We start from the raw sequence: 18,760 nt of genomic DNA, 5'->3' as shown, positions 1-18,760 counted from the left end.
CATTGTAAAAGATGACTTACACCTGAGTCTTGGAAGTCCTACCATCAAATTTAGCTACACAGTTTCAAATCTGAACATATAAGGCTAGGAGGAACCACATTACAGGCTATGAGTGTTACTAGCCATATATGATTAAAAAGCCTGCAGTGAGTGGAATTGTTACTAGACCCATCCATTGAAAACGTGCTCCATGTAACAGCTCCTGGCCTGACAAATTAGAACAAAGATAAGCTCACCACACTTAGAATTCCCAACTTGTTAAAAGGCCTGAGTGTCTTTGCGCCAGGTCGTTGTCACCATTTTGCATGGATGATTGACCCCTGCATGCTGGCTATTTCTGCAGAATAAATGTGTTTGCACACTATTTGAATCTGGGGTCTTTTTTTCAGTAACTCTTGGACCCTTAACAATACTGGACTCCCCTGTTAAATGGCTCTCTGTCAGCTTGGGAAAACTGACCCACACAAATTCTAATAATTTGTGTTTTTTATTTAAATATTTGTGTTTTATATTTGAGATTGTATGTAGATGGACACTATAAAGTATCTCACACTAGCTCAGAATTGAGTATAATGGTGTAGGAGGTACTTATTTCTATGTATTTCTTTCATTGTTTAATAAAGGAACTGCTTTGGGCCTATAGCAGAGCTGTAGGGGAAACTAAACAGAATGCTGGGAGGAGGAAGGCACAGAGAGATGCCATGGAGCCATCATCAGAGTCAGACATGCTGAAACTTAGCTGGTTAGGCCACGACCTTATGGTGATATACAGATTAATAGAAATGGGCTAAATTAAGGTGTAATAGTTAGCCAATAAGAAGCTAGAGCTAATGGGCCAACCAGTGATTTAATTAATACAGTTTGTCTGTGGTTATTTCAGGGCTAAGCAAGCCGGGTGGCCGGGACGAACAAGCGGGCCCTCCTTGCAACAGTATAATAATGCATTCTTTTTTTAGGGGTAGACTCACAGATCCATAATCCTCTGCATGAGTGGGAAACAAGAACCAAATCCAGCAGCCAAGAGAGAGAGGCCACTCAAGCTTTACATCTGCATTTACAGTATAAGAGATCATGCCCAAGTAGGCTGGTATCTTAAAGGCTGTTGGCCGAAAGAGTTCCCATAGCAATTGTAAAAATGAGACAAAATGCACTGGGCCTAAGGAAAAAAATATGTGATATGAACACATAGTCACATGCACATATATACAATACACACATACATACAAAAACACAAGCACATACACATACATACATACATACAAAAACATAAATGCATACAAAAACACACACATACATTTACATACATGTTACAGGGTGCCACTCATTTGTTCCCGGCCACTTAGCTCCAAAATAACCACAGAGAAACTGTGTTAATTAAATCACTGCTTGGCCCATTAGCTCTAGCTTCTTATTAGCTAAATCCTACATCTTAATGTAACCCATTTCCATTAATCTGTACATTACCACAAGGTAGTGGTCTACCAGCAAAGTTTTAGCATGTTTATGTCTGGAACCATGGCGTCTCTATGACTCTGCCCTTCTTTCTCCCAGCATTCAGTCCAGTCCTCTCTGCCTACCTAAGTTCTGCCCTATCAACAGGCCAAGACAGTTTCTTTATTCATTGATGGTAATCACAGCACACAGTGGGGAGGGGACTCCCACTTCACAAATGCACACACACACACACACACACACATAGCCCAACATACTTACTCACACACACACACATTTGTACAAATATATACACATACTCACACACACACTCATTCATACATACACAATTGTGCAAACACACATATACACTCACACACATTCATATACATTCATGCAAGCACATATACTCATTTGTACACATATTTACAAATACACTCACATACTTATTCTCACACTCATACACACTCATGTAAACACTGCCATACAAACAGAAAGAAACAGAGAAGCAGAAAAAGAAAATGCCTTTAGAATGTAATATTAATGACCAAAATTATGAACAAAGGGTACTTACATTTAATTGTTGAATCATCTTTGTAGGCTTAATTTTAAACTAAAACCAAAAATCATTTCTGACACAAAATAAGAGAATGAAAAATGTCTATACAAGTCATTTATTAATCCCTGTCAAATGTTGTATTACTATTTGCATTATTTCTTATAGGATTATTAAGATTTTATTTTCTAATAAATAATGTATGTTTGACAGCTAGGATTCTTTTTCAGTTGCTATATATCTTCAAGTTTGAACTTTGATGACTATTTTGAATGAACTAAAATGAAAATAAATGATAAATCTAACAATAGAGTAATTAAGTTTGACTTTTTGATGTTATAATTTATTTTTATCATTTAAGACAATTTTTAAAATTAAATGTTTTGATTATTTTCTTTTCCTTCCCCAAGTCCTTCCATCCTCTCCCTGTCTCTCCCTACCCAACTTTAACTTATTTCTCACAATAACAAACAAAAACCCAATACAAAAATTTTCATTCATAAATATGGCTAAGCTTTTAAAAAGATATCTTAAAATTAATCAAAATTGTAAAAAAATTAAGTGAAATTAAAACACTCTTGATTTTTATGAGTGTCAGGTAGTTATTATTGAAATGAACTGGCATCATAATATGTGATTTTTTTGATTCACATATTTTTGATTCACATATGCCATAGTGCCTATTTTAATTAGACTTTGCAAGGTATTCATCGCATATATGAAAAAAGTGACAATAATTGGGAAACGCTACTCTGTGGTTTAGCCATCTCCAAATCATTGCTCTCATGTTTAGTCTTCTTGTTGGAGTGAAGCTAGAAGTGACTTTAAATAGTTTCTTCCCATTATAATTATGCTGCTACTTCTCTAAATCATATAATTTGACAAAAATACTGAACTTTACTTATTTTGTAAGCAATGGTAGTAGACCTTATACATACACTTAAGTCTCTCATCAGACTAAACTCTCAATGGTGATTCTTTGAAGAGGTAAGGAAAACATTTACTGTTTTATTTTCCTTGTCTCCTACACTGAGTGAGATGATTATCTTATTTTACTATCCAGAAAAATAAAATTCTATAGGTAAATTACTGATGTGTTTATTATTTATCATTTCCAGAGAAAAATTTAAGGAGCACCAAGTTTTCTTAAATTGTTCTTGTTCTGAAAATGTATTTATATTTGTGAACATTCTAATGTATCAAATGCTGTTTTTTTCTTTGCACTGTTTGCTAAAAGTGGTAAGAAATATGCTCGTAATTCTTCTGCAATTTGTCAGCAATACTCAAGTAGAAAATGTTATAATGGCATATTTATATGTGGTATAGTATTTATATATAATCATTTATTTGCACACAGAGGAAATGTAAACATGCTTTACAGACTTATAAATGAAGCAATATTTGCAGTGATTCAAAAATTTAAAATAAAAACACACTTGATTTTTGATAAAAGAATAAATAAAAGAGGAAATAGATTGGTTGAATTTGTACACATTTCTGTACACACTGGAGGAATTTGTACGCAGGTTTATATATCGTCCATGTGATGGAGAACTTTTGTTCAGAACATGAAAAGGACTCTCCAAAACAAATAGTGGCAAAACAACTCAATAAAATTCAGTCACAATAATCCAACAGATACTTTCTTAAGATAAATAAAATAAATATGTATAAATTATTAACATAATTGTTCATTAAGATAACCCGCACACCTATGAGAATGGGTAGAATTAATAACACTGACCTGGTCAAGTAGGGATCTATGGTGCCTGGGATTCTTCCACACATTTCTTGAAAAAGTGAAATGGCTATTAACAGCTTGATGGTGTTTTTAATATTAATAAATTATTAATATTTTAATATTTTCAACATATACTTAATTATTATCTGTCATTCAACTTCTGCATACATTACCAAGGGAAAGTGGAAGCATATATGTTTATAGAATTGTGAAAGGAAGATGAAGAAGTCACATGAGAAAATATTTACATGGATTAGGTAACATTTTAGTCAAACATGTTACAAAGAGCTTTAAAAGAGGAAAAATCTAATGAAAATAGAAAAACAAGAAGTTAAGGGTGGGGAATGTATGATTAGGGTTGTAAAGCATATTGAAATGAGCTAAAAATTAAAATGAGAGCAAAAAGGAAAATATTGTAGCTTTATTGGAAGCATCCCCAAAGGGAAAGGTCATTGCTGAACTATTCTATAAGCATGAAGGTTAAAGAACTCCAGGCAGCAATGACTACTGGGAGATGGAGAACTAGTCTTTACCAAGGGCTAACCCCTTCTTGATTGACTAATATAGAGGGGTCAGCCTTGAAAAATATAAATACTAAACTGGATTCAGTAGTTTGTGTTTATATACCTATTTGTGCACATACACGGAACACAGATAATGAAAGCAAAAGAGGCTAGTATCTTGAGAATTATTGCAATGTGGTGGTTTGAAGGAATGTAGCTGGGGGGCCTTGAGGGAAGAAAAGGAGGTGGAGTGATATAATGCCATTTCAATTAAATTTTTTTTAGAAAATAAGAAAACACCTAGCAATTGTTTGAACAATATCCAGTAATCTTTGGGTTTGTCTTTTTCTCTGTTTTTTTTTTTTTTTTTTTTTTGAGATAGTCTCTCATTCGTCCCAATATAGCCTAGGCTAGAACTTGGAGCCTTTGATTCTACTGCCTTTATGGCCCAAGTGTTAGGATTATGAGAGCTTGACACCACTAAATGTTTGTACTATCAGTTCCAACCATATGTTTACTTCCTGTGCTCAATCACAATAAGTCTCTTCTCATTATTTTTGCACCTGCCCCCTCCCCAATCATAATGCTGTACTCTCTACATGCCAAACATGGAGTCCCCCTGAAACCAAGTAGGAGACAGAAGCAAAGAACCTTTATTATTATCCAAGTTTGCAAACTCAGACTCCCCGTATGTCCAACATATTAAAATGATCAGAGAGCTCAGGTGGGGGTTGTGGTGTTTTTTTTGTTTTTGTTTTTTTTTTTTTTGTTTTTCGAGACAGGGTTTTTCTGTAGCTTTGGAGTTTTTATAGCAGCAAAAGTAGGGGTGAGACCTTCTAAGGTTCAGGACCCCTGACTGGCTGATGTTTGTCTAGGGGTGTCCTGGTGAAAAGTGATGGGTGTGTGCTGGCAGGTGATCCTACCTATAATGGTTGGAATGTTGGGAATTTCCTTTGGATGGTCCGTCCCTGGGTGGTGCCAGCTCATGGCTTTTCCTGGAACCTGGTGTTGCCTGATAGGGCAGCTGTGCAGCCTGGGCCCTGGTGTATGGCCAGGCTGCCCCAGACCCCAGAATATCACAGTCTGAGAAAAGCCTTGCTGTCACTCTGTGTTCCCAGACCAGACTTGCTACCAGAGTGAGGAGTTTTCACTGATGAGTGGAGTCATATAGCTAGTCAGAGGTAGACTGGGGGTTCGGAAGTAGAATCGCTGATGTTGAGGTCTCAGTAACTCAGCTGACTGGCATTTGTTGGTATGTCTAATTGTATTCAAGCCACACCTGATAAACACAGAGTTAAATGATCAGAAATGGCAGCCCAAGTTCTCAAATACAGACACCGAGACACGATGTGTTTCTGCATCAAAGCTTCAAGGACAGGTATGAAACAAACGTTTTCCACAGGGGGAATAATTTGAGTGTAAATGAGCATTTGTACAATTAGAGCAACACCCAGACAGCAGGTGTTAGAGTTAAACCAGTGATAACAGGAGGGGAAATCAGTACTAACCATGATTCCTTGTCCTATGCCTTCGACTACTATCTTCCAATGCCAAATTATGTGTAAAATGATAAGGGAAGCCACACATATCTCAAACCACTATTGAGATTTTGCTTTTTAATGGTTATTTTATATTTTAGAGCATGAGAAAGCAAGCTACAGAAAGGGGTCAGACAGCCCTTTCTGACAGCCAGTTCCTCTGGCACAGAGGCCATCAGCAAACCATTCAGAATTTAGTCACCTGGTTTGCACCCTAAGTTCCCAAGGAAGCTTTTAGTAGGGCTGACATCTGGTTTCATTGCTATGTGAGTCATTCTCTTACTGTTAATTTGTTTGCCACACAAGCAGTGATATGGTGGAATTCGCACCTCCTAGAGAGTGGAGGCCTCTGATCCATTTTATATAAAACTGGCTGTTGTGGTGCAAGGAGAGGCGAAGTTACCTCATCATTTTGATGACAACCCGCTTTACTGTAATCTGGGGATATGGATGACTCAGAGAAATTGGGGCGCTATGGTATGATTATCACAGTCTGCCAGCTTATGTGCTTACACAACTTACTTGTTTTCACAAAAATCCTGTATTCTAATTTATCTGGTCATTGATTTGTCATCAAATAGCATTGGCAAGACATTCATTATTTATGTACTTTTATCTGAATAAAAAAAATCTGCTAAGTTGACTACTCCAACTAATTCCTAATAATTCCCAAGATCCCTTTCCACACAGTCTTTTCATTTGGAGGACTTTTCATGTTTTATGTTTCTGTGTAGACTACCAGAGAGTTAGAGACTCAGCTCCTAAGACAGTGTCTTGGATTGGGAGCCAATGACTTCTAACACTGGAGCTAGATTATAGGGGCACCATGGCTTTTTAAAGTGAGAATTTTCTTTTTGGCAATAGTTGGAGCTTTAATTTATAACTTTTTACAACACGATGAAACTTTGGTCGTGGAGGATGTGTTGGTTGGCTGGTATTCATTGGTCATGGATGATGGATTTGCTATCATGAGATGAACATAGTCCTGTGCCCGTGAGTGTCCTAGCTGTCTTACGTGTCCTACCTAGTCTATTGCCATTACCCACCTTGTGAGGCACATCATCTCTTTGCCTCTATTTTCCAAATGTGAAAATTGATGACTGGGTTAGCTGAGTTGAAAAACTTGACCAGACAACAAGACTCATCACTCTTGCATATGCTACACCTCAGGACTTGTCACTTAGCTCTACCAAGTGTTGGTCACGGACTCTGGGTCCTACAAAAGTGCATGCTTTTCATTTGCCTGACACAGAAAAAGAAACTGAACTTCACATTTTGTATCTTATAGATGTGGTAACTGGCATGGATGATAATCAAATGAATTTCCTGTGGTATCATGATAACAGTGCCTTTTTTAAAAAACTAATAATGGAATGCAAATATTAGTATATTAAAGAATGTTTAGCTGGGTTATTTCTCTGGATTTCAAATTGTTTTCTCTAGTGACCCTGTGTTTTTTTTTTAATTTTTTATTTATTTATTTATTTTTTTATTGAGAAAAGGAAAAAAAACAAGTTTCCACCTCCTCCCAGCCTCCCATTTCCCTCCCCCTCCTCCCCCCCTTCCCCCCCTCCTCCAACCCTTCTCCCCCTCCCCCTGTGTTTGTAAACCATTTCGTCTTATGCACTTAGAAAAACTTGTTGGTCATTAGTGGAGAGTTTCCTAAATTACAGGATTAAAGTCAGACATAATTGTTTTGAAAAATTAAAAGCCTCATCCTTTTCTTATTTTATGTTCACAGCGAATAGCTCTTAACTTGGATCTAATCAAATGGATTTGGTGTGCTGTGTCCAGTTTTATGCATGATTCATCTTTACATTATTTTTGAGAGTTTTTTTGTTCAATAAGATAAGAAGAAATTTGATGCTGGACCACTTATGTTTAATGCTGTATCTTTATCATCACAGAATTAAAAGCTTTTCTTCTAACAAAGATTTCTAGAGGGAAGATTTGATTGTATTTTTCAAGTGTACTTACAGTAATAATAATGTACTTGGCTATAATTCTCTAGCACTTTATATAAGTATTATAATTAATCTTCACCATAATCAGGATACTGATTATATACATTTTATTAAGGCCTAGAAAGTGAGGAACAACTGGGAAGTCATAAGGCCAGCAGTATAATTGCCCAAAGCCACATAGTTGGTAAGTGATGGAACCCGAGCCTTAGCTAAGCAGCTACTCCAGCAACTTTGAAACTTCATAGCAAGGGCCAGTCTCGGGGTATGCTAGAAGTGGAAGCAGAAAATGGAAAACGAGGAGAGGATTCAAAGTTGTTAGCATATTAAAATAAATGATAGCAAGATAGTGTGTGTGTGTGTGTGTGTGTATGTGTGTGTGTTGCATATAGGCAGGCAAGCGTGTATAAAGAGCACAGATGTATGCATGCCTAAACACAGACAGACACCCCCCCCACACACACACACAAAGGAAAATACAAATCCTGAGAATGAGACATGGAAAGGCTTTTAAATTAAATTTCCTTTTAGACATTTTTGCAACTACACATAATGTGTTCTAATGATTGCAGGAAGTTAATTGAATGATAGACTCCATTTATGCTGCTATGGTGAAGGAACCACCCACACTGGGTGAGAATTTACCCATGGTATGGCTGCTTCCCGATCACATACACTCTTGTAAGTAGCTCTGTGATCATGCTCTGTAACTTAGCCCAGTCATCTTCTTGGTTCTTCAAACTGGCCTTTGGTAGGATCATACTTCTGTTTGTCATTGGGGTCCCTATAATAAATGGTTGATGCTTACCTCTCTTCTATGGACAGAGTTCCCCTAACACTTGACATAGCTGAACAGAATCACAAGAGCAGGGATAAACTTGGGGAAGGTGTTGTCATTAGTCTTGCTGTGGGTGACAAGACACACAACTGAAGCTAAGCTGTCTGAGGGTTCACCGTCTCTGGGAGGAATCCCCATATGGCTATCTTTCCCCATATGATTATCCTTCTACATGTGGCATGGAATGGCTTTACTCCTTGCTATGGTAGCAATTGCAATGTCCTAAAAGTGCAATAAAGCATGAAATTGAGGTTGAGGTGGCTGCCCAGAGGGGGCTTGCCTGGGCATAGGAAAGAGTATAACAAAAAAGAGATTGGCTAACCATCCTCTGTGTGCAAAGCAAAGTGGGAAAGGAGAGGATGAGATGGGAGTCTTGCCTTGTTAGTTCTTATGGCTGGTGGGAGAAGGGTAAAAGAGACTCAGATATTGGGATTCAAACACTTAGAACCTATGTAAAGCACTGAATGGAAACAGGAAAACACAAGATAAAAGTAATAGAGAAACAGGAGAGATCAGAGATGGTGTGTGACACCCAGTTCACCAGACAGGACTGTGTTGAGAAAGAACTCAGTTCAGCCGGGTTCTCAGGGCTGGTATGGAGCTTTCTTGGTTTTGAGAGCCCCACTTTGCTAACTACTATGGAGGAAGGCGCTCTTGTGGTAGAAACCACAGCAGCTGTATGCTGTTAGTTTTATGACATTTTGACACAAGTTAGAGCCTTAAGAAAGCAGGAAAGTTAACTGAGAAAAGACCCCATAAGATCAGATAAGGCTCTAGGCAAGCATATAAGGCATTTTCTTAATTAGTGATTGATGAGGGAAGACCCAACCTAATATGGGTGGTTCCACTCCTGGGCTGATTGTCTTGGATTCTACAACAAAGCAGGCTGAGAAAGACATGAGGAGCAATTCAGTAAGCAGCATCCCCCACAGCCTCTGCACCAGCTCCTGTCTCCAGGATGTTCCTGCCTTGTTTAGTTTCTGTCCTGACATCATCCTTCAGTGGTGAATAGTAATTTGGAAGTATAAGCCAACATATTTTTATTTTATTTTTCAGATTATAATATGATTATATCATTTATCCCTTCCCTCAAAAATCTTTGCTTTCTTTCTAACTTATGGACTCTTCTTTCACTAATTGTTGTTAAATGCATATTTCTTTATATTATAGATACAATATCCTAAATATATTTATGTACATTATCCTAAATATAACCTGTTCAGTAAATACAATGTTACTTACATTTATGTTTTCTCAACCGACTATTTGGTATTGGATAACTAATTAATGTGCCCTTCCCCGGGGAAGACTATTTTTTTCCCAACCTCAGCGTTCCTTAGTTGCCTGTAGTTCCTTGTGTAAGCTGAAGCTTCATGGACTTTTCACCATTTATGTTGGTACATCTGTTGCTCCAGCCTTCCTCAGCTCATGTTTAAACAGTCATGTTGGCGGGATTTTCTGGGTGCAGTTTCTAACTTTCCTAGGAGACACTGGCAGCAGACTCTGTCCTGTATAGCTTCCTCCATCACCCCTTCCCCAGTGTTCTCTGATCTTAGGTGTGGGGCTTGTTATTTTAGATGTATACAATGGGATTGGACTTCACAACTCTGTGTTTTGATTGGTTGTGGTTTTCTGTAAGTTTCTTTGTAAGTCTCTTTTGCAAAGAGAAATTTCTTTGATGAGGGTTAAGGATCACACTTGTGGGTATAACGACAAATATTTAGAATGTTTTTAGAGATCATGCTAATTTAGTAATGTGGTGGTTGGAGGTTCTTCTCCAAAATTCATGACTTTGCTAGCTCTTGGTAGTTTCTAGGTTTCCCATACCAGGCATAGTTTCCCTCTTGTTGAGGGGGTTTTTAGTTCAATTAGAGAGCTGTTGGTTACTATTAAGGGATGCTCACCACTATTGTACCCTTAGGGTTATCATGCCCTAATAGCTGTTTTATAAGGAAGTGGTCAGGGATGCAGGTGAGAAGCATGTAGGGTAACTGGAAGACCCATAAATTGAGAGTGTATTGGTTTTCAAAATGTCTGAAATTAGACATTATATTAGAGCAGATTTGCCTGTTTCTGGTAACCGCAAAAGCATCAACAGAGATGAGCATCAACTGATAGAGCTAGAGATTGAGTACTGCAGAAGAAAGTTGGCCGAGGCTGACATCTTCTTTTGAGTGTTCTGTGTGTGCTTTTTCCTGGGAGAAACCTCTGAAGACATGTGATATCCTGTTTTGTAGTGGAAAGGTATGGGAACTCAGCTAGTCATTTACCAGTTGTGAACTTGAATTTGATGAGCTGTCCTAGTGTCCCTGCCAGGTTTTAATGAGAACATGTGGGTAATCAGCTAGCTTTGTTGTTAGGGGAAAAGCTGTTAAATGCTTCATGGCACTAATATAGGGGAGCAATATGATATTTTGTTTAGTCATTATAATGACTTGGAACATATTTGGATTTATTGCCAAACAAGACTGATCAGGAGGGGACAGATTTCCTTGGGAATGTTTCCTTTATCTGTCAGTGGGGAGACTCAAAAGCATTTGTGTCAGTTGGGGAATGTGAAGGAGACTTGGACATTAGTTCAAGTCTAATCTGCAGCATTAATTCAGGAAGATTCCCAGGTTCCTTGTTATCTTCTGGGGTCAATGACGATAGCAAATGGCAAGGTTAGAAAGAACCAAGTTTCTTCACTGCTTTATTTATCTTAGTCCAATCTCTCTCTCCTTCTCTTAGAAAATATTGGTACAAATAACAGAAAACCTTACGTCCTGTAATAAGTCTTTTACCTAAGAAAATATATTTTGCTATAAATATTTTAGAAGGTGTCTGACATGAATAACTTATATATGAGTAATCTTAAGAAACTGCAAATATAGAGTTGTAGGTGGAGTTCAGTTGGCAGATTGTTTGCCTAGCATTCATGAAGCTGTTTCCATCCCCAGACGTGGACAAGGGATGCATGTTGACACATACCTGTAATCCCCAAATTCAGGAAGAGGAGGCAGTAGAATCAGAAATTCATGCTCATTCTCTGCTACAAAGTGAATTTGAGGCTAGCATGGGCTACAAGAGATCTTAACTCAAAAAAAATCATAAAATACAGTTAAGTGTTTGGTTAAATAAAAGATTTAAAATTATTCTATTACAACTGCATTTTTATTTGTATGATTATCTTTCTAAGGCAGGGGTCACAAACCATCCATAAAGAACAATGAAGTAAACATAGGCGTTAGGTGCCTTATATTCTCTGTATCAACTTCTCAGACCTATTGTTGTAGCTTAAGGTGTACTATGCTATTCACAGTTCTGTTGCTGTGACAAAATTCTTGAGATGCTCTGCTTAAGGGAAGGAAGATTTTTCTTGGCTCATGATTTAAATAGTTTCAGTTCAAAGTTAGCTGGCTTCATTGCTGTGGCCCTGAAGGAAGGTGGAACATATTGTAGAGAAGGCATGTTAGAGAAGAATTGTTCACATCCAGGCAGCCAGGAAGCAAAAAGAGGGACAGGAAAAGGCCAAGAACAGATGCACAGTTTAACAGCATGTCCTCAGTGCGCTACTTCCTCCAAGCAGTCCTCACCTCTCCTCATTAGTATTTTGTCAACTTGGCACAGGCAAGAATTATCCAAAGAGGAACCCCAATTGAAAAACTACCTATGTACTAATGCCTGTAAGCAAAAACAAAACAAGACAAAACACCAAAAACTATGATGCAATTCCTCATTTAATAATTGATGTGGGATGGTTCAAAACACTGGGGGTGGTGCCAGCACTAGGTGGGTGTTGCCGGGTAATATAAGAAAGCAGGCTGAGCAAATGAGGGGAGAAAGCCAGTGATTAGAACTCCTCCATGGCTTCTGCTTCAGCTCTTGCTTTAGGTTCCTCCTAAACTCTTGCTCTTGTTTCTGTCTATTTTGGACTCTAAGTTGTAACATGTAATATACCCTTTTCCACCCAACTTACTTTGGTCCTGGTGTTTATAACAGCAATCGGGAACAAACTCAGACATGACCTCCAAGTTTCCACAACCTCCCTAGAATGCCATCAAATTCTGCATCCATTGATAACCAGGTTAGGGTCCTCTAGATTTAGTAACTTCTTAGTGATTGAATTCATGAATTGGGCAACATGCATTCAATGTAAGTGCTTTGGGAAATCTTCATACATAATCCATGATACAGCCATAAACAATGCAGAAATACGAGAGCATGGCTGCACTCCAATAGAAATTCAAGACAGTCAATCACATTTGGCACAGGTCATAACTTGTTCTTTGTCTCACTCCTCATGCAAAACAACTCCAGAATGAATCAATGACTGAGAACCATAAATCCCATAGGAGAAAATGTGGAGGCAAATTTGTGAAATATTTGGTTTAGCAATAGATTCTGCTATCTGACACCAGGAGTATGAAAAAATGAAAAAGAAAGACAGTGGGGCAGATCTATTGAAAGCTTACCAAGGCCAGCTGGACTGTGACTGAAAAAGCATCGAATAAAACTGGACTCTCTGAACATGGCGGACAATGAGGGCTGATGAGAAGCCAAGGACAATGGCATGGGCTTTTGATCCTTCTGCATGTTCTGGCTTTGTGGGAGCCTAGCTAGTTTGGATGTTCACCTTCCTAGACCTGGATGGAGGGGGGAGGACCTTGAACTTTCCACAGGGCAGGGAACCCTGACTGCTCTTCGGACTGGAGAGGGAGGGGGAGAGCAGTGGGGGGGGGGGGAGAGGGGTGGGAGGAGGGGGAAGGAAATGGGAGGCTGGGAGAAGCCGGAATTTTTTTTTTTTTAAAAAAAAAAAAAAAGAAAGATAGATATTTTGTACTTCATCAGTGAAATATTAAAAAGACCTTACGTGCACTCAAGGAAATAACCGAGAAAGCTAAGACAACCCACAGGATGAGAAGTCATTATAAATCATGAGCTAGAAATCTAGTTTTTAGAATATATAAAAACTATCATAAAGCAATATAAAAAGCTGAAGTGTTGAATGGGTAAAATACTTAAAATCAACATTTCTCCAGATATTTGCTGATGCCCAATATGTACTTGAAAGGATGCTCATTGTCTTTGGTCATTAGGTGAATGTAAATAAAAAACACAGGATATATTACTTTATGCACATGAGTATATAATCTATAAAGCAAGACAAAATTCAGAAAATAGTAAATTTAGCAAGATATGCCCAAACCAGAACTTATTTACTACTGGTGGGAATGTAAAACGGCTCAGTGGCTGTTAAAAACATATAGCTGAAGACTGAAGACTCATCTCAGTGCTCTGGCAAGGGAATCTAGATTTGGGTCCCAATATATCTATTGGGTAGCTCAAACCACCTGTAACTCTACCTCCAGGTGTATCTGATGTCTTCTTCTGGACCCTGAAGTTTTCTGCCCACATACTGTATACCTTCAAACAAACATACAAAATGAAAAATAAAATAAACCTTCAAACAAACATACAAAATGAAAATTAAAATAAACCTTTAAACAAACAATATATCAGTTCATTAGAAAACTAAAGCACAGAATTACTATTTTATCTAGCCTCCTTTCTCCTAGATAGTGAAAAAAATTAGAAACAGGAACTTCTTACTATAGAATATTTCTCACAATAACAGTATGTATCAATAACATGAAGACCAGCCTCAAAAACATTTGCTAAGTGAAGCAATCCAGACACACAGTCACACATTGGAGATGTAGATATGGATCAGTACTTAAGATCACTTGATGCTCTTACAGAGATCCCAAGTTCTGATCCCAGCACACACACTGAGTGACTTGCAACATCTTGTACCTCCAGCTTCAGGAGATTCAGCACCCTCTTCTGGCCACTGCAGGTACTTACACACATGCACACATACATGACTATACATGTAATAAATAAATATAAAAATTGATGCCTAAATATACAAATAAATATAAAAAATCTTTAAAATAAAATATGATTCTACTTACATGTAATATTTAGAAAAGACAAATATATAGAAAGCAAAAACAGATTGCTTCTTGATAGGGAATGGGGACAAGGGAGGGAGGGAATGAGATGTTTATTGGGTTCATTTTCGTTCTAGTAATATTTTGGAGCTTGATATATGTGATGGTTGTATGAATATGGTTAAGTTTGAATGCTGTTCACATTTTAAAATGGCTAGCTTTCCTTTACATGAATTGTCCTTGAATGGAAGGCTGGACAATTAAACACACTAATTAGAGGTAATGAGAACTGAGTAAGGGGCTGTTGGGCTAATGAAGGTAAAAAAGTAAAATGTTTTAGACTAAGGTGAAGATGGAGAAGATGAAGAGTTGATCACCCACAACCAACTGAAGCTGGTACTGATGCTGGAGGAACAGGTGGAGAGAACATATTGTAGACTCAGGCTTCTGTGTAGCACACACCTAACTTGATGCTGCCGAGAGGTATTAATGGGAATTCATTCAGGTCAGACTTCCCCTAGACTCATTATCTGACCCTGTTTAAAATGGACTTCCAAGTGCATAAAACCTCTTCTCGTTAAGACCATTTATTTCTTTCCAATAAAACTTGAAGTTTTCATTTGATCCATTAAAATTCTTAGTACCATCTTTTTATTTCTCTCTTTAAGAAGTCATTTTTTTCATGTTCCAAGCATAATAATTACCTACTTGACAAATGTATTCCTAATTACACAATTACTTTATTATATAGTATCAGCTTAAAAATGCCTGAAGTCTGATATGTTCTGGGAAAGAAATTATTTTATTTAATGTTTAATTTAATTTCCTCTCAAATAGTTATTTAGGGGTTTGGGGAGAAAATGAATTACACATAAAATCTCTAGCGTATAATTTTAATACTGACATACCTGACAGAAATCAGGCAGAATTAATCAGACATTATGAAATGAAACAGAATTGATTAGAATGCCTGACTGGATTACTGCTTTCTGTGAAGCCTGGTGTGTGTGTGCATGCGCATGCATTTTCATGAGTATATGTGTACTCAGTGTGGTAAGAGGAAGTGTTAGTCAGTAAATGGCCTTGTTGAATTAAATGGACAGACATTGAAAATGGGTATTTTAATATCTATGTAGTTTATATGATGACTCATTCCAACCAAGCAATCTTTCTGGCCAAATCTTTACAGCAGTGACTACAAGCTCTATGTTATATATATATGGAATACACAAAGAGGAGAAATCTACTTTACTTTGATATGCTCTTAATAGCTAACAGAAGCATATTTGTCAGGTCTAAGTTCTGTAACATTGGGAATGAATTTTCAGAAGAATGGAACTTTTGATAGAAGTTATATGAAAATCATGATACTTCTGGCACATAACAGGAAGTCTGTTGTCTGTGGCGTGATAATCATAAAACAAATTTGTCTAACATGGCACACTTGAAAATGTTATTCCTTACTTTTTTTCTCTCATGTATTCCTGACCTCAGTCCTTTCCCTCTCTCCTTCTCTTCCCCACCACTCTCTTTCAAAGATCCAGTTATCCTAGACTTTTAATGACTTTTGTTTATGTAGAAAATCTGAAAGATTTCTTAGTTAGCATCTCTAATTTCCCTAAAGGTTGTTTATGTGGCATCTCAGAAATATGACCATACTCTAAGATGTTCTCCCTACTAGGAACATGATGAACAGTCATCAGAAGCCTTTCAACAGCTCATGTGTGATAATTCTCTTGGGGATGCTAGTGAACTTCTGTACAGAGATGCCAGTACTTTTCTCAGGTTTGTTTGTTTGTGAGGATTATAGCAGCTAGTGTAGAATGGAGGTTACACCAAAGAATATTGACTTGGGAATTTTTTCCACACATTCCACTAATATTTATCTGGTAAATTAATTCCCTCATTATCACTCTCTCAGCTACTCTACAAGACAGTATACATCTCCTCTGTTTCTTTCTTGCCTTGGCTTTCTTCTTATTCCACTTCCTTTTTCTCTTCCTCTTTCTTTTCTTCTTCATCAATATTATTTTTGTAAGAAAGTCTTTCACTTCACTTTCACTAATCTTTTCTTTTTCAGACATCACTGGGAAACATTCTCTGCTTTTACATTCTTGAGATCTAGGTTGATTTGCTTTAAGCCTTTTAATTCTATGGCCTAAAAGCATTCAATCTCCCCCCCCCCCCCGCAAGGAATCAGCTAATGGAAGCTTGTTGTGGAATATTTGTAAAATGTGTGATGATATATTGCTGTGATTGGTGTAATAAAGAGCTGAATGGCCAATGCCTAGTCAGGAGTGAAGAGGTGGGATTTCTGGGGAGAGAGAGGAAAAAGAGGAGAAAACTAGGTGTGTGTGTGTGTGTGTGTGTGTGTGTGTGTGTGTTTCGTTAGCAGACTTGGAGCAAGTCTGACATCCTGTACAGAGAAGGTAATCAAGCCATGTGATAGAATGTAGATTTGTTTAAGAGCTAGTTGGAAAAAAAAGCCTAAGCTAAGGCCAAGCCTTTGTAATTAATAATAAGTCTCAATGTCATTATTTGCAGACTGGTGGTCCCAACAAGAAAACACTACTGTAGGAGCTGACATTCATATCATACTTTTAAGGTGAGGAGAGAGGGGTGTGGGGAAGTGTTCATGTTCTTGACATTGAAGCAGGGGTGGTAAAAGTGGTCCAACCATACTGAAGCCCATAGGTCCAATGTAGAGCGCATCCTAGGGCTTCATTTCAATAAAGTATCAATGGTGACATCATTTATTCAAACTCTAATGAGTTAAAAATTTCACTGAATATTAATGGTCGGGAATGGCTCCAGAAGGAGCCCCATCGCTCTCACGTCCCGAGATTTGTTATCTTCTCATTTCTTCTGACCTCTCTCCTCCCAGTGGTGATGAACGTTGTCTATCTCTCCATCCTGGATAGGGATCACCGCTCTACTATCTTTGAACTTACTCAGTTACCACTAGGTGTGGAGTACACAGAAGCAGGAGTGCATCTACCTCCTTCAACACTTCATTCCCAGTGCAGACGTTCAAATATAGCTCTGGATGGAGCTGGAGTGAAAAAGTGAATGAATGAATAAGTGAACAAATGATAGACTGGGGAGACTGTGCATCTGTGGGAATGATTGTGACCTGTGGCACCTTTACTCACACAGTTAATGTGTGAGTCAATATAAACCTGAGTAATAACCTCTGCTCAATCTACCTGGGGGGAGCTCACTTGAAGCTCCTAATATCTTTATCTTTACAAGGTGGGCAATGAGGAAGGTAAAGTGGTTGTAAATGGAGCTGATGATGATTAATGCTAATCCAAATGAATTAAAAACATTCTTAGAAAAAAGAGAAGCTGGTGCAGGTTAGAGGCTCTGGGTAGGTTTAGTCATGAGGAAGATCTTGATGAGGGTCTAGAATAGTTAAGAGTTTAACCGATAGAGAGGAGTTGAGATAGCTTGCCCTGTTATCTGTGAGGGGGAAGTGAACAGTGCTTGTAGAAAGCCCAATGAGTGGGCAGGAAGACGTATGAATGTGATGCCTGTAATCTGCAGAAAGAGGAATTTGGGCTTGGGCATATAAGTAACAAGAAGCCACTACTGGTTCCCGAGAGCCTCTTGCCTGCCAGACACTTCGGTATAAATCAACTCTTCCTCTCCTCTTAGGCTTTCAAATGAGAGAATACAGCCTCACAGAATCTGAGCAGATTTCCCATTTCACACGGTGGCCAGGTTTCAGTGCCGACCCTCTCTCAGCATGTGTAATAAGCTTTACGCCTTTTGTCCCTACCCATGGCAAAGAAATAAATTTGATAATAGATGTGAGAACACTCACTTTTAAAAAGAAAGGTGACTGGCTTTAAGGACTGACTGCATTTTCTGCAGACAGGAGGCAAATAAGCAGAGAGAAGCATTCCAGAGGTTAAGCTTTCAATCAACAAATTCCTAGAATCTCGGTTCCCCCCTAAAGCACAGATCGGCTGATGAGCTTCAGGGTAGCAGTCTGCAGAGGTTTTAGAATCCTTATACTATCTCCCATTTTCAGGCAGCAAACTACCTTTCCATAGAGCAGCTATGGTGCGTGTGAGCAAATGACAGCTCACCACTCTTCTTCCTCACTATAGCTTTCTGTGGTCCATTAGGACTTGGATTTTGTGAGAAGTGAGAAGTATGGGTCTAATTTGATTCTTCTATATGCAGTCAATGGGGGAATTTAAAGACCAACCCAACCACAAAACCTTTGATCTAAAACTGCCCTGCCTGCA

Source organism: Microtus ochrogaster, chromosome 8 (genome assembly GCF_000317375.1).
Source record: "Microtus ochrogaster isolate Prairie Vole_2 chromosome 8, MicOch1.0, whole genome shotgun sequence".
NCBI lineage: Eukaryota > Metazoa > Chordata > Mammalia > Rodentia > Cricetidae > Microtus > Microtus ochrogaster.
Note: the sequence above shows the minus strand (reverse complement) of the source record.